Source organism: Caretta caretta, chromosome 1 (assembly GCF_965140235.1).
Source record: "Caretta caretta isolate rCarCar2 chromosome 1, rCarCar1.hap1, whole genome shotgun sequence".
NCBI lineage: Eukaryota > Metazoa > Chordata > Testudines > Cheloniidae > Caretta > Caretta caretta.
Genome location: NC_134206.1, coordinates 221,435,372 through 221,442,060, shown reverse-complemented (window position 1 = coordinate 221,442,060; position 6,689 = coordinate 221,435,372).

Below are 6,689 nucleotides of genomic sequence, written 5' to 3'. Positions count from 1 at the left end.
GTACATTGGCCAAACCGGACAGCCCTTATGTAAAAGAATAAATGGACACAAATCAGACATCAGGAATGGTAATGTACAAAAGCCAGTAGGAGAACACTTCAGTCTTCCTGGACATTCAATAACAGATTTAAAAGTAACCATCCTTCAACAAAAAAACTTCAAAAACAGACTTCAAAGAGAAACTGCAGAGCTACAATTCATTTGCAAATTTAACACCATCAATTTGGCCTTAAATAGGGCCTGGGAGTGGCCTGATCACTACAAAAGCAATTTTGACTTTCTGGGTATTGACACCTCCTCATCAATTATTGGGAGTGGACCACATCCACCCTGACTGAATTGGCCTTGTTCACACTGGTTCTCCACTTGTAAGGTAACTCCCTTCTCTTCATGTGTCAGTATATTTATGCCTGCATCTGTAGTTTTCACTCCATGCATCTGAAGAAGTGGAGGTTTTTACCCACAAAACCTTATGCCCAAATAAATCTGTATCTCCCTTAGGTATATTTGAAAATCCTAACCTCACTCATTAGTTTTTCTGGAGGGATTGCCATTTGTCAGGTACTTATGCCTACTTCTGAATGCTTGTCCCACTAAGAAACAAACTTGAGACCAAGGGTTCAGCTACAGCAACTTTTGGTCACTACCTTGCTGCACTGATTTAAATCATACTTGGTAATTCATTACTTATCCTTTGAACCACCTGGTCCCACTGCACTGATCTTGAATGGACCCTAAGGTATAAGTTATATGAATTCTGCATATTATCTGTCTATTAAGGACATCCAGCAGTTCTATGATTCCTAACTCATTCCTCCCCCAGCTCTTAAACTTGTTTTTCATCCTGCTGCAAATGTTGTATTATAGCCAAACACAATGTTCTCTAAATCTGCTACATGCACTTGTATAGCCTGGATTTTCCTACAGATTCCATCTGCTTTTTAGTCTACTTTGAATACAAATGACCAGTCTTTTGTAATCTTCCTTACCTCATTGTAATGAGCACTCATATTCACTCAAAATCTTTTAAAAACATGAACTCAGCCAGTAAGGCGGGGAAGACAAAGATCTGTTCCAGTAATTGTGGAAGTGCAAGAAACACATCATGTAAATGGAAAGAAGTAGGATAATAAATGGGCTAGAATATGATCTCACTTATGCTGGCATAATTTCAGAGTAACCCTCAAGATGCTTTTCATTTACACTGGTGTAAGAGAGTAGACCTTGCATGGTATTTATATTGACTTCAGTAGACTTAATCCTAATACACATACATGCAAGTGTAAGTGACAGCTAATCAGGCAACACTAGAATCTAATGTAAAACAACCTCAAAAAAATTATCCAGTTTTGTCCTAATTAAGGGCCCAGTACTGTACTCAGGGACGGGGGCTGTTGCATATCACCCCTTCTCTTTTCCAGGCCCTTGCCTTTTCTTTGGTGTGTATTTATTCTGAGAGTGGGCTGCATTGATGGAACATATTTGCTAGGACAGAGGCTAATTGCAAATTTGTTGTTATACAGTGGGCCAAATTCTGTGTTGGTGTAACTATTTGTCACACTGCCAGTGAAGTTACACTAGCTGAAAATATGGGATAGTGTCAGTTCCTTAATGGGCAAGCAGATGTGTTGAGGCAACATTTTACTACTAAAAGCAATATGGTCTAGATTCTGAAAGCCTTACTAAATTTTCTCAGCACTTTCTCAGACACAAATTTCCTTCCAATCAATCATTGTACTTCATCAAATTCCTTGGTTTGATCCTTACCCTAGACGCAAAGCACTAACAGCCAGATGAGCTGAGCCTGTGAGATCATCTTGATACGCCTGACTGGCCTGATGCTGATCAACAAGCCGTAACAAGTGACGTGGAACATTTAAGACCTTAAGAAAGGTCTGATCTGACTTCAGGTTTCAGCACTATATCAATAAGTATATTGTACTGTGTACTCAGGTGGAAACCATGGAGACTTACAAAGCATAGTTGGAAACCAGTCTCATTTTAACCTCAGAACTGTAACTTGTGAGTTTGTACTTTAGGCATCTAAACAAAAGAGAATTTCAGGGATGCTGAACAGCTACAACTCACATTCACTTAAGTCTATAAAGCCATTCTGTTCCCAAGCAGCTGCATGGATTTTCTAATCTTTGCCTTCCTTCTCCCAAGCTCCTAACCCTCATGTTGCCCTGTTCTTGTCTTAACCTTGACTGGAAGCTTTGTACTGCAAGGGCTCCATCTTTCTTTGTGCTGTACAATTCCATGCACATGTGTGGTGGTATATAGAAAGTAATAATATTGTTATCTTAATGAGCAAGGATGGATTGTGACTGAGACAATAGATTGAAAGTCATCCAATCTGGGTTCCGTTTCTGGCTTTGTCACAGACTTCCTCTGTCATAGGCAGTAAGTTATATGGGTGCATGGTGTCCGTGCTCCACCAACATTTAGGAACATGGGCCTGGCTCCACCAACGTTGGGGCTTACCGCGCTTTGGGGGGCCCTGCACTTCAGGGGGATGAGGGGTCCAGGGCGGCCTGGGGAGATAGCGGGAGGCCTGGCACCAGCAGTAGCGAGCGATCCAGCCCCAGCCCGCTCTGCTCCGCCCTGTCTGGCCCTGCTGGCTCCTGGCATCGCTCTGGGGAGAGGGCGGAAGCCAGAAACGGGTAGAGGTGGGGGCTTGGGGAAAGGGGTGGAATGGGGGTGGGGAGGGGGAAGAGCAGGGGTGGGCTGGGGCCAGGTTGCTCGCTGCTGCCAGCACCAAGTCCCCTGCTAACCCCCCAGGCTGCCCTGAACCCCGCATCCCCCTGAAGCGCAGGGTCCCCCAAAGCACGGGGCCCGGGGCAGTTGCCCTGGTCTGTCCTATGGACGGGACGGTTCTGCTTGGACCCGTTCTGGGCACCACCAAAAATTATACAAACCTGGCGCCCTTGTCTTCTGTGACTGTGCAACTCACTTCCCATCTCTATGCCATATACTCTCCTCATATAAAATAATGCTTTCCAGTCTCACAGTGATGTGAAGGTAGATTTGTTAGTTTGCCAGAGATGCTCACTTATTTCAGTGATATTCGTTATTAAAAAGCCTGTAAAATAATAAGTAAACCCTGATTGCCTTGATCATGCAGTGAGTCCCATTCAAATCAATTTTAATTAGTTGCGTGACTCAAGGTGAACAGGATTTGGCCCTTTATATTTTAAAAGGTTTTGGGAAGGCAAAGCTGAGTGGGAAAGATCTTATCGTATTTGAAACATGGGAAAATAAAAACCAAACACCAAAAAGAATTCTAACTGTTATTGATCACCTGAAGATCTGGTAAAAAATCACATACTTCAGCAGTCATGTATTTCTGCCCCATCCCCTACTGTACCCCAGGGTGGAGAAAGTATAGCTGCAAACTCTATATTACTTAATGTGCTAGAAGAATGGGGATCAGATATAAATGGTATGTCTCATTTTCCATTTGCCCACCTAGTCTAGATCTCCTCCTTGTGGTGTTACAGTTGCTATAGAAACACTGATGTCTCCAGAAAGCCTTGTGATGTCACTCTACATTCTGACAGGAGGAGATTAAGTGGGTGACCACAGCTACTGTCTTGCAAGAACATCCTAGCAGCTTAGTTGATAAAAGTGTCCTTTGAAATCCTTTTGGGCCTTCCACTTTGATGGCGCAGAGGTAGGAAAGTCCAACTGGTTTTTTATTCCACAAGGTATTAAATGTGAGGATTAAACAGTAACCTAGAGAGAGCTTCCTTATGGGCCTACTCAGAGTGGAGTAAAGTACAGATTACTCAGTCTGAGTAAGAGGGAAAGAATTAGGCCATGAGTTACTCCCTGCAGGTTCCTTCTATTTGTATCATCACCCTATGAATTGATCCAGATGGCTCAATGTTTAAAAAACAATAAAATGTTCTAAAGCTATTTGCTGAGTCCTCCCATCCCCATCTTCCCAAGGCTGTCCTTGTCCCCAGTTTGACATCTGTGAGTGTGTGGCAGGGTGGGGAGCAGATCATCTCTACCTTCAGGAATGCTCATTTCTCTGTTAATGAGCTCAGAGAAGTTTGGCTAGTGCCTAAGAGGATAAAGCAGAGGTCTCCAAACTGTGGGGAACACCCTTCCGGGGGCCGGGCATGGAGGAACATCTGGGGGGAGCATGGCGGGACCCAGGCCAGCCCCCATGGGGGGCGGGGAGGGATCACCACCCAGCCCCTCCCCAGCTCTGCTCCAGTCCAGCACATGTTCAGCTCCTGGTCCCAGCCCCAGCCCCAGCCTCAACGCAGCTCCGCTCCCATCCCCAGCCTTGGCCGCTGACTGCGGGGTGTGTGTGTGAGGCCAGGGCCCAGCTGCCAGCCCCCACCACGGTCCACCAGCGGCTCTGCTCCCACCCTCAGCCTTGGCCTCTGGTGCAGTCCGAGCCCCAGCCTCAGTCCCCTTACCCCCATCCGCGTCCCTCCCCCACATCTCACCCCAAGCCAAAACCCTGTTCCAGGGTCAAGGTGGGTGCAACCCTCAAAAGTTTGGGGAACGCTGGGGTAGAATATAGTGTACCAGGGGTAGGAAGCACCCTTGGAACACACACATGCAACCAGAATAAAGTGATTGGAATGCGGTCTATTATCCTCTCTAACATGAGAGGTTAAATTATTTCCCCAAATCAAAAACTTCTCATGTCAAATTAAACACTCCCAGGGCACTAGATTGGTGAGTGCAAGGGGACAGTCTTCAGCTGTTGAGACCACTGCATAGGGATGGTATTTAATGTCTCTCTTCTGTTGTTACTTGTCAGTCTGTTTTGCCTAAAGTTTGATTGATTGAGCTCGGTGACAGATAGTAAAAATTAGTTAAAGCTATTGCTGGGGAGGCAGTGTTGTCTACTGGCTAGAGTGCTAGATTAGCACTCAGGAGACCTGGATTCTAGTGCCCGCTCTGCTACTAGCCTGTTAGGTAACCTTGAGCAATTCACTTCACCTCTCGTATTGTCTGTTTCTCCATCTATAAATGAGATAATGAAACCTCTTTTATAATGCTCTTTGAGAGCTACTGATGAGAAGTGCTATAGAAGAGCGAGGTATTATTTATTAATAGTCACTATTTTTTCCCCAGGTAGCCTCTCATGTGGACTGAAATCCCAACTCTACAATCTCCCCTGTTTTTATAAAAAGAAAAGGAGGACTTGTGGCACCTTAGAGACTAACACATTTATTTGAGCATGAGCTTTCGTGAGCTACAGCTCACTTCATCGGATGCAACTCATGTAGCTCACGAAAGCTTATGCTCAAATAAATGTGTTAGTCTCTAAGGTGCCACAAGTCCTCCTTTTCTTTTTGCGGATACAGACTAACACGGCTGCTACTCTGAAACCTGTTTTTATAGTTATTTATATCTGTTGACCATTGTTTACCTTTATATAATATAATATAATTTTTTATGTCTTTTCCCTAATTGTTCCTTTAATAGCAGAAATCTCTTGCTGCTTCATTTTTCTCTTGACACAGCGGTAACGTAAATTGTCACTTGATTCTGCCTCAGCTTTCCCCACAAAATTCCCTTTCCCATAATATACTTCAAGAAAAAATCTTTGAGAAGAGCAGATGTGCCAGCTCACAGTCAGACCCATTCAACCAAATTACCTTAGCACCAGTGTGAAGACCTGCTTTTAGCTGGGCAAAATTCAAGCTAAATTCAGTCTAGAATCTACTGTAATGAAACCTGGTGTTACACCTAGACACAGGGAGCCTGAGGCAGAAAGTCCAATAGGAGGAGGTTGGGTGGGGGCACAGGTCAGCCCAGATTCCTTTCCATTGGCGTGGAGGGAGGCTAGTTGGAGCCCCTCACAAAGCATGAACCAGCACATCCTCTGCTTCAGGAAGTGACTAATTTTTAAAGCTGCCTCCCTTAAGTGGAAACCTCAAGGAAAGCGGGGGACAGTAACACTCCCTGCCCTTCCTGTGGTGCAAGGCTCTAGGCTGGTAGAAGGAGGAGGTATAACTTATACTTTTCAGCACCATGCTCAGGAAATCTCTCCCAGTACTTAATTAAGACATTGCTGTAAATGATTAGCAAAACTCATCTTTTCCTGTCATCCATACTATGTGAATCTTAATACAAGCAGATTGTCCCTTACAGGCATGAAGGGATGTAATTTGCTGCAACTGATGTGGAATTCACTTTCTGGATAGGTCAGGCAATAGTATTTAAGGGTTATGCCAGGGCCAAACTTCTAATTTATAGTCAGAGCCCATAGGATTGCTGCATCTCTTGGGTACCCTGTTCCCACTTTGTAGCTGGACCTGCCCACTTGCACCAGCTGGCCCCAGGCTTTCCAGAAGAATGGGGATTGCAGGCAGCTTGCATTGCTGTTTGCCTATTTCCTTTTCCCTCAGCCATGGCAGCCTTTCTGCCCATGGCCTAGGTTTCTCCAGTACAACTTAGTGAATCAAGCCCATTCTTTTCTACATTACATTACATCAAATAGTCATTTTGAAATGTAGTCATCTAAAAAAATTAGATGAGTTGTTTCAGCTACTACACCTATCCCTGTGTCTCCCTAACAATTTTTGTGGTTTTGTAATCATATTTTCCTAAAATTTTAAATGTTTTCTCCCAGCTGTTGCCACATGAATGATCCAAACACATTGACTATAAAGGGGAAATAGTGAAACAGATGATAAACAAAGTGCATCAAATGCACA